This window comes from Trichechus manatus, unplaced genomic scaffold (assembly GCF_000243295.1).
Source record: "Trichechus manatus latirostris isolate Lorelei unplaced genomic scaffold, TriManLat1.0 scaffold00122, whole genome shotgun sequence".
Taxonomy (NCBI): domain Eukaryota; kingdom Metazoa; phylum Chordata; class Mammalia; order Sirenia; family Trichechidae; genus Trichechus; species Trichechus manatus.
Genome location: NW_004444058.1, coordinates 3,709,490 through 3,718,277, shown reverse-complemented (window position 1 = coordinate 3,718,277; position 8,788 = coordinate 3,709,490). Strand labels below are relative to the sequence as shown.

Sequence of the window (8,788 nt, the reverse complement as noted above, 5' to 3'; positions counted from 1 at the left end):
CTTCTCCATCCATCATCCATTTGCTCAAGCCAAAACCTTGGCATCCCCCTTAACTTCTCCTTTTCCCTCATCCCTAACGCTCAAGTCATTAACGGTCTTTTTTGGCTATGTGGATCCCAAGTCCATCTCCTTCTCTCCATCACCACTCTCCACTCTTGTCCTGTTCACTGTCTCCCACCTGGACCATGGAGCACAGCAGTCTCTGGACTGTTTCCTCTTAGTGGTTCTCTAGTAATGGTTCTCTCTTACTGATCTCTGAACTATTCCATCCTTAACCCTCTGTAATCCGTTCTTCATACAGCAGACAGAATGAGCCTTTAGAAACTGAAAACAGATCAAGTTATTTTCCTGCTAAAAACTCACCAGTGGCTTTCAATGCGTGCTCTATAAAATCACAAGAGTGAGGTTTCCATCTCTAAATTACTATATTATTTCCTATATGATCTGGTGTAAACCTGCTTCCATCCTCTGGGCCTCAGTTTCAACTGGGCCTCAGGGGCTGTTGCGTTGGGATGGGGGGTGGAGAGGACAAGGAGCTTCCACCCCCATCTCACCTGCTTTTTTCTGATGCGTAGATTGAGGCTCCACGCACGACTTCATGACTTGAGTTGAGATGTCTTATCTATGAAGAACACAGTGAATAAATTTCATATACAATTTTTCCTCTGCAACCTTACCACAGAATCCCCTGTCCCTTTTTTTCTTTCTAACTCCCACCACAGTCACCACTCCATCAGTGGTAATAGTTTTCCCTAATAACGTTTGTGCGTGTGCGTGTGTGTGTACGGGTCCTTAAAAGAGGCTTCTAAAAATGTGTAAGGTTAGGATTTTTTTTTGTAAAATTCTGGACTGAAAAGAGCATGACTTGAAGTATACCGTAAAAAAAACGTAGAGGTTTGCAATCCTATTCTGGATGCTAATAGTGATGCTTTCATCTCATTAGCCAATATCCCAAGGCAAAATATACTCTTGCCACAAGGTTTATGATTAACAAGGATGGGTAAAAATTCATATTTCAAAAGTCTTCTCTTTAGTAGGCTTCTTCTCTTCAGTGGGCTTCTTGTGCACTTCAACCAGGACTCCTCAGAGTGTCTGATTTTTTTCATCGTCCAGTGTGGACCGAATGTTTGTATGAGGAAACTCTGCCACTTTCTTTGTCTTCACTGGAGCTGGGATGGTTGGAATTGTCCTCTATTCCTGGTTTCCGGTGAGAATGTTAAACCCTCATGTCCATTTGGTGGGAATTTAACTAAATTAGAGAGAGTTATCTGTAAATCCACAGAATTGGACCCCTGTTAACTATGCAGTTTTTCAGTGCCCAGGAAGCAATCCAGAGGCTTGGTGAGGAATGGCCTGCTAACCCTTCTGAGGGTTGGGACTCTCCTTCCCTCTGGGTTCCTGTCTTAGGCTGAGTTCTCTAGAGAAGCTAAACCAGTAAAGTATACAAATATACAGAGAGACAGACTTATATCAAGAGAATGGCTCAGGCAATTGTAGAGGCTCGAATATCCCAAGTCCATGGATCAGGATAGAGGCTTCTCCATATTCACATAGCCGCAGGGGCTAGTGAACCCAAGATCCACAGGTTGGAGAGCAGGTCTCTTGCTCACAGTCAGTGAAGATCGACGAATCCCAAGAATGGCAGGCAAGACCACAAGATTTCTCTCGATTCACGTAGCTGCAGGGGCTGGTGGACCCAAGATTGGCAGGACAGAGAGCAGGGCTCCCACTTGCAGGCTGTGAAGATGGACGAATGCTAAGATAGGCAGATAAGCTGATAGCTCAAGTCACAAGAACCGGAGGTCAGATGAAGAGGAGGCAGCCCCAGGACCGTGAGCCAGCAAAGCCAGAACTTCTGTTTATTCGGATGCAGGCCGCGCCCCTAAGGAAACTCCCTTTAAACTGATTGGCTACTCACAGTAGATTGCATCGTGGGAGTGATCACATATAAACACTGAGAATCATGGCCCAGCCAAGTCGACACACAATCTTAACCATCACAGTTCCTCACTAGCACCACACGTGACAAGTGACCATAGACGTGAACAAGGGAGGATTCAGATCGAAACATTTTTTTTAATGGAATATCTAATGGTTTCTTCCCACATCTCAGTGTACTGTCCTGGGCATCCTGCAACTGACTACCTTGGAGACCACTGCATCCACCTCCATCCTGTAGTATGGCTGCTTTTCCTTCCTCCTGCTTGTGGAAAGATGGAAAGCTCCTCTCCTAAGTCTCCTTCCCTCCCCTCCCGCAGCGACACAGTGCCCTCTCCTTGACCCTTCTTCCAAGAACCAATGTCCACCCCCAGGAGGCAAGGAGGGGTGGCCCTGAGCAGGAAAAGAATCACCGTCCACCTCCAGGAGCTGGGGAGGTGGTAGCCTTAGCAGGAGAAAACAAAACTCCCTTAAGCAGAAGAGGATGAAGGGCTGCATGTGAATGATCTTCCCTTGTCACACAGGCAACCTATCTTGGTTGGATTGCTAGAGGTTCAAGCCAGTCAATTGACTACCTCCTGACACAGCCACTACTGTCTGTTCAGTCTCCTGCACCTCAGGATAACATGGAATAGCTTTGCCCTTTTAACATGGGAGAGAAGAATGGACTTTAAGGAAAGATATAATCTAAATTAAACTTGGACCTCAATTAGACACGTATGCCTGGTAGCAACACTTCTGTTTCTACCGTGGTAGAAAGACAGTGGAGCCCTGGTGGCACAGTGGTTAAGATCTACGGCTGGTAACCAAAAGGTCGGTGGTTTGAATCCACCAGCTGCTTCTACTCTGTCCTATAGGGTTGCTATCAGTCGGAATAGACTCAATGGCAACTAACGGGTAGAAAGAAGATGGCACTTGGAGACTGTGGTGAGATGAGTTTCTTTGTACTCTTTTGCCTTGTTTGTTGGAAAACAGCTTGAGAGATTTTCCCCTTAAGCCCTGAAGAGTGAACTTTGCCCTTGTTTTGTACCCCAAGGGTTTGTTACTTTTGTTCAGGTTGACTGACATTTCCTGGGTAAGCTGTAAACAACTTGTGGTTTGATCAGTTTTTGTCTGGTCCTGGGATGCAGCCTGCCCTGTGATTGGTATGCATCTTGCAGGGATTGGTCAATACACTATACAAATGAAGTGTCTGTAGCCTGCTATGCAAATGAATTGTCTGTGGCCTACCAAGAGAGGACTGGTCAGTTCGTGGCCCTGGTGGGAGGGCCATGCCTTGAAATTGATAAGGAGTTTGTGTATCTATATATGCAGCTAACTCCGTAGAAGTTTTTTAGACAGAAAGCAGCAGAAAGACAGGAAGCAGACAGAAGCCAAAGGAAGAAACATTAGGGAAGAGAGAAAAAGCAGAGAAAGGAGGCAAGGAACCTCCTTGAAGAACTGTAACACGAGTCAAGGGCTGTAACACTGAAGACACTGACAGCCTCAGAAGCAGCCCAGCAGCAGAGCCAGTGGTGACAGGCTCTGAGGGACACTGCAGCAGAGCCAGTGGAGACAGATGTCAGGGCCAAGAGGAGCCTATCCTGAGGGGGCCGAGAGGAGGCCTGTCCTTAGGGGGCTGAGAGGAGGCCTCCATGGCTGACAGGGGCTGTGCACGGCAGAGAGAAGGGCCTGCTTGCTTGCATGTCCAAGGGAGCTGAGAGAGCTGTCCTGCACTGAAGAAGGGACAGATGTGCTCTCCACTTCAGGGAAGCCTTCCAGAGTTTGCCTACGTGCTTCCTGATCCTGATCCCAAGATGTAACCTGTTGATCCTAATCCTGAGTTGTACCCTGTTACTTCCTTAATAAACCACTTAACTGTGAGTATGGTCTGTGAGTTCTGTGTGGCCATTGCAATGAGTTATTGAACCCAGCAGAGAAGGAGAGAATGTCATGGGGGCGGGGGAATGGCTGGTAACATAATTGGTGAAGATTTCGGAAAGTAGAGGAATGTCTGTCCTCCTCCTCATAGGAATTGGCTTTGTGCTGCTGGTGATTCTTCTCCCCAAGGAACCTAGATGAGTTCTGCTGCTACTACAATGAACCTGAGACCCTTTCCAGCTGTTAATGCCCACGTACCAGTGTGTCTAATTCCCAAGCTGTCCAGACACAGTGAAAGGCTTATTTTTTTATAGCAATATAATTCACATACCACAAAATTCAAGCTTTTAGTGTACAACTGTGGTTTTTAGTATATTCATAAGACTGTTCAACCATCATCATCATCTAATTCCTGAACATTATCACATGTCAAAAAGTCACTTCCCATTTTCCCCCAACTCCTCTCGCCTCAGCTCCTGGCAACCACAAATCTACTTTCTGGCTCTCTGGTCTTTCCTAGTCTGAATACATCATATAAATGTCATCAACAGTATGTGGTGTTTTGTGACTAGCGTGAAGCACTCAGCTACTAATCGAAAGGTTGGTGGTTCAAATCCACCCAGAGGCACCTCAGAAGAAAGGCCTGGTGATATACCTCCAAAAGATCACAGCGATTGAAAACCCTAGAGAGCACAGTTCTCTTTTGACAAACATGGGGTTGTCATGAGTGGAAATTGACTCGATGACAACTTTTTGTTGTTTATTTGTTTCTCTCCTTTAGTATAATGTTGTCAAGATTCCTCCATGTTGTAGCATGTATCAGGACATCATTACTTTTTATGGCTGATAACTTTCCATGTATGGATATACCACATTTTGTTTATGCATCAATTGATGTATATTTGGGTTGTTAGCACTTTTTGGCTATTATGAATAATGCTACTACAAACATTCATGCAAATATTTTGGAGTGAAAAGCAAATTGGACATTTATTGCTTTTCATCCTTTGATATTATGAACTCTATTATGTTTGTGAGCTTGCTGTTTCCTTAGCCCATTATCCTCATACACTTTTTGCTCTCTGCCAAAGTGTACACCCCAACACCCTCATGCCTAAGAGGAGATCCTCCAGAGGTTACTGTGATATGCACCTTCCAAAAACAAATGGAGATGATTCGTTTCTCCAGGAGGCAACAGCCTCTTCTCAGTACACTCCTGGCTCCCTGGGGAGAGGACCTCCCACTCCCTGGTGCTTCTGCTACTCCCCTTCCTGCTTTTCACCATGACCTCCCACCCTGCATCTCCTACCACAACTACCGCTAACCCTTGCCCCTGTCATAATCGAAAACCACTAATCTTCACATATACCCTATCGGTTCATAGCCTCCAACAACATAACTGCTGGACCTGCCAGCTTGACACGAGAGATCCGCCAAGATATTATTGTCATACTTTCAACACACTTTACAACTCCATGAAGATATTGTTAGAGACCATGAAAACTTCCGATTTCTTTTCTTGGCTAATGCCATATGTATGAACGGGAAAATTATGGGCCAGCTTACAAAGGCACTTGACATCTCTAAAGCTCTGTTCTTTCATCTCTAGAATGGGGATGCTTTCTGAGGACTAACGGGGATTATGCTCTTAATACGGTGAGACCCATGATTACTTAGCTGATACAATGAGCTGTAAGGAGGGACAGACAGTCAGAGGGAGCAAAAAGACTGATGGTGCCACACGTAACAAGAAGGTATGAAGAGGTTTGGTACAAGTAGTCCCCGACTTATGATGGGGCTCCCTTCTGATACCTCTGTCGTAAGCTGAATACTTTTATTTTTAGTTTTCACAATTATTGCCTTTATTATCAATATCTTTATAAATCCAGTCTTTATTTGTATTTGGGGGTTGGCATGACTTCTTTTGCTAGACATATTATTGGGGGTATAAGCCGTGCAGGTGCTACAGTTGGAGAAACTTGAACAACTCAGCTTCAAATTAACAACCGATGCTTCTAATGGTATGAAACGCTGAATAAGATCACGCTGTAAGCCTGGTCTACAATGAAGTCAGTGTCAGTGTCATAACAAAGAACTTGGAGTCGGAACTGCTGTCAGGCATGTGCACAGTCCAATTGTCTTCTGTTGTTAGAGTTGAACATTGCATAACTTCCTAACCATTCTGACTCCTGACACACACAACGACTTCATTGTAAACCAGGCCATAGCCTGCTATATGGCAGTGTTTTGAACAGAAAATCATAAAATTGAACATCTGCAAGTGAACATTTGAGACTAACATCAGCAAATTACTCACTGCAACATTATATGTAGTACATGTTACTAATGATAAGATGTACAAAAAAACCAACAAGCAATGGATGGTCATAAGTGCAGTTCTTCATAACTCAAATGCATTATAAGTCGGGGACTACCTGTACTCACATAATGAGACTTCTTGGGGAATGAAGTGTGGCTCCCAAACAAATCTGAAAATGGCTTGACAGAGCAGAGGAATGAGAATGGCTTGGGGTTTTTATGGTGGTTTTTGGGTATGGCTGAGGTTACTGTTCTCATTCGTGGTGTGAATTTCCTGGTAGCGTCAAAAAAGAACACACTGGGTGTTAAGGATTGAATTTGTGTGCCCCTAAAACATATGCTGGAATCCTAACCCCCATACCTGTGGATGTAATCCCATTTTAGAATAGGGTTTTCTTTATTATGTTAATGAGGCCATATCAGTGTAGAATGTGTCTTAAACTTAATGACTTTTGACACATAAAAAGAGCAGATTAGACACAGCTAAGTCAGCACAAATATGGGAAAGATAGACGCCACGTGGAGACAGAGAAACACTGGGGCTAGAGAAACTGCAACAAGTATCTTCCCCTAGAGCTGACAGAAGAGCCTTCCCCTAGAGCCAGTGTCCTGATTCTAGTCTCTTAAACTATGAGAAAATAAATTTCTGTTCTTTAAAGCTCCCCACTTGTGGTATTTCCGTTATAGGAGCACTAAGAAACTAAGACACCGGGGCTTTCTTATCAGCTTGTACAGATGTAGCGCAGAAGGGGAAGAGGGAAGGGTGAGGCCTAAAAGGCAGTCAAACATCTAAAATGGAGTCAGACTCTAATACGACATGGAAGCTAAAGGACAGACTCTAGGAGATCATTGTACCAAACAAGCAGCCATAGCCAGTGCAGCAGCTTTATTCAGCTCTCTCTCTGCCGCGTTCCTAGCAGCAGCTTTCTGCCCTCACCATTGACTCTGCCTCAGGGTCTCTCCCAGACCTGTAGCTGCTGACTCTGCTGCAGGGCCCCTTCCGGGCCTCTCCCTGTCTTCAGTGTTACAGCCCTTGACGTGTGTTACAGCTCTTTTAGGAGGTTCCTCACCTCTTCTTTCCCTGCTTCTTCTTTCTTCTCTCTTCTTGCCTCTCTGGTCTTTTCTCCTTTACTTCTTTCTGAAACCTCTGTGGGGCTGGCTGAATATATAAGCAAACTCCTTGTCAGTTTCAAGGTATGGCCCTCCCAGCAGGGCCACGAACTGGCCAATCCCCTCAGTGGACCATAGTGACTTCATTTGCATAGTCTATGTTGTTGTTAAGTGCCCTGTTATTGGTTCTGACTCAGAGAAGAACACGTTCGGCATTTTTCAAGCTGAAAGAACTGAAGAAAAAATTCAAGCCTCAAGTTGCAATAGTGAAGGATTCTATGGGGAAAATATTAAATGACACACAAAGCTTCAAAAGAAGATGGAAGAAATATACAGAGTCACTGTAGCAAAAAGAACAGGTCAACATTCAGACATTTCAGGACGTAGCATATGATTAAGAACTGACGGTACTGAGGAAGAGGTCCAAGCTGCACTGAAAGCACTGGTGAAAAACAAGGCTTCAGGAATTGACGGAATACAGATTGAGATGTTTCAACAAACAGATACAGCACTGGAAGTGCTCACTCATCTATGCCAAGAAATTTGGAAGACCACCACCTAGCCAACTGACTGGAAGAAATCCATATTTGTACCCATTCCAAAGAAAGGTGATCCAACAGAATGCGGAAATTATCAAACAGTATCATTAATATCACGCACAAGTAAAACAACTACATAGTACATTGACCAACTCTGCAAGGTGTGTAAAATAGACCAATCACAGGGCAGGCTGCAGCCCAAGGTCAGACAAAAATGTCAAACCATCAAGTTGTTTACAGCTTACCCAGGACATGGCAATCAACCTGGACAAAAGTAATCCTCTGGGGTAGAAAACTAGGGCAAAGACAACTCCTCAAGGCTTGAGGGGAAATCCCTCAAGCTGTTCTTCTTAAGAAGCTAGGCAAAAGGCCACATAAAGGGACTCATTCCACCACACTGGCCCACATCTCCCAGGTCAGAAGCATCGCCTCCTTCTTTGCTGTCCCGTGTGTTGGGCTGTGAGCCATCTCTATCCAAGGGGCTATTTGGCCGGTAGACTTGCGTATGCCCAAAGGCTTTGTCTTAGGCTGGCTTATCTCGAGAAGCAAAACCAGTAAAGCATACAAATGTATATACAGAGAGATTTAGATCAAGGAAATGGCTCACACAGTTGTAGAGGCTGGAACGTCCCAAATCCGTGGGTCAGGTTGGAGGCCTCTCCTGAATCATGTAGCAGCAGGGTCTGGCGAACCCGAGATTGGAAGGTCAGACTGGAGGTAAGCTGCTAGCTCAAGTCCCAAGAACCGGAGGTCAGATGAACAGGAGCCAGCTGCAAGATCCAGAGCAAGCAAAAGCTGGAGAGCATTGCCAGAAAGTTCACTTACATTCAACGAAGGCCACACCCCCAAGGAAAACTCCCTTTCAACTGAGTGGCTACTCACAGCAGATCCCATCATGGAGGTGATCACATTATATCAAATCTCATCATGGGGGTGATCACATCAGTATACGACTGCCAAACTATATCATAACTGCCAAACCATGGAGAATCATGGCCCAGCCAAACTGACACACAACCGCA

At 45.0% G+C, this 8,788-nt stretch overlaps 1 long non-coding RNA gene across 2 annotated transcripts in view; it reads right to left on the bottom strand.

Annotated features, from left to right (window-relative positions):
• Nucleotides 1-8,535, bottom strand: part of LOC111822041 (uncharacterized) — a 23,493-nt gene extending 14,958 nt beyond the window's left edge. The window contains exons 1-2 of one of the 2 annotated variants that reach the window (XR_002825327.1): nt 8,376-8,535; nt 555-622 (exon numbers count right to left, since the gene is read on the bottom strand). This is a non-coding gene — a long non-coding RNA (uncharacterized LOC111822041). Of the gene's footprint in view, nt 1-554; nt 623-7,187; nt 7,229-8,375 lie in introns of those variants that run through there. The other variant, XR_002825326.1, reaches the window with a different exon arrangement.
• Between the last annotated feature and the right edge of the window lie 253 nt (nt 8,536-8,788).